Source organism: Cyprinodon variegatus, unplaced genomic scaffold, assembly GCF_000732505.1.
Source record: "Cyprinodon variegatus isolate N-32 unplaced genomic scaffold, C_variegatus-1.0 Scaffold1083, whole genome shotgun sequence".
NCBI classification, from domain to species: Eukaryota; Metazoa; Chordata; class Actinopteri; order Cyprinodontiformes; family Cyprinodontidae; genus Cyprinodon; species Cyprinodon variegatus.
This window is the reverse complement of record NW_015151536.1, coordinates 189,500-190,717: the sequence shown is the minus strand read 5'-3', so window position 1 is coordinate 190,717 and position 1,218 is coordinate 189,500.

The following is a 1,218-nucleotide window of genomic DNA, read 5'->3' as shown; positions in this document are numbered from 1 at the left end:
GCGTTTTGGTGGAAATTTAGCCTCAGGATTTTTATTAAAAACATAATTAATTATCATAATAAGGAATAGTTGTATTAACCATACATGTAAACAAAGCTTTATGGGGCCCCCAGGAACTTGGGGCCCAAGGCCCCAAGTTCAGATCATCAGATCATCATGGAGCCTCAAACTAGATCTTTATAACCAGTTTGGGTTTTGGTTTTCCTCAGTTTTGGTATCTTAATTCCTTTACTGTTTTCTGGTTTTTAAATTGTAAAGGTCTTGCCGTATTTAACACATTGCTTTGTGTTTATCATTGTGAGCAACATTGCAGCATGCAAATTAGTTTTATTGCTGATTGGAAGCTGTTGCTTCCTTAGTTTAAACCTGTTTGTTTATTTTCTAAGTTCATAAATGTTTTCTGTTTGTTTTCTGTTTGGTATTTTTGGGATCTCTTTTTCTCTTTGCTTAGTAATGTTTTACTGCCGTTTATATTGGTTATTCTCTCAGCTTTTCTTTAGCCAGAGCTGTTCTAAATCCTCTGATTACCTCCGTTGTCATTCTCCACTCTTCCCTCAGTAGTATGTTAGCTCCCTGGTTGTCATTGTTCTGTTATATCACCCATTAAGGCTGCGTCCAGCTCTGATGTGGCATTTTTTTCTGTCAAACTGGCTCTGTAAAGGTTCCCATGGAGATTTTGTATCAGAAATTCCTTCTAGCATGAACAAGCCAAGCTGTGAATGTTGATGTCTTTTTGCTCTAACAAGCTACAAGAAGATTGCTGCTGTTTCTCTTTACCTGTTTTCTGTATTCCTGAGCTCCTTCCATGGTTAAAGTGCAATATTTATTGAAATGTTTTATTGATTGTGTATGTATCTGCCCTGCCTGCTTTATAAGTACCGTGTGTTTCCACACCAACCTAGATGGGAATAAATCTGGTTTACCATCAGAGATTGTATTTTGTATTTAACTGGAAGCGGATGGTTTGACTTTGTCATCAAATTGCTGCATTGCTAACAGGCCAGGGTTCTAGTATTGACTCACTGATATCAGCTGGCTGATATTCTGAGATGGTACTACCTTCTTTTTTGTGCGGCGATCAGCCAATACCTGCATGCTTTCACCGATTCGTTAGCACATTCGGCTGCCATGCCGCGCCGCCCTTTCATCTGCTGCCTGTCGTTATTTGTTAAATCCTTTAAATGTTATTTTATCAATTGAATTGAGACGTGTGTAACA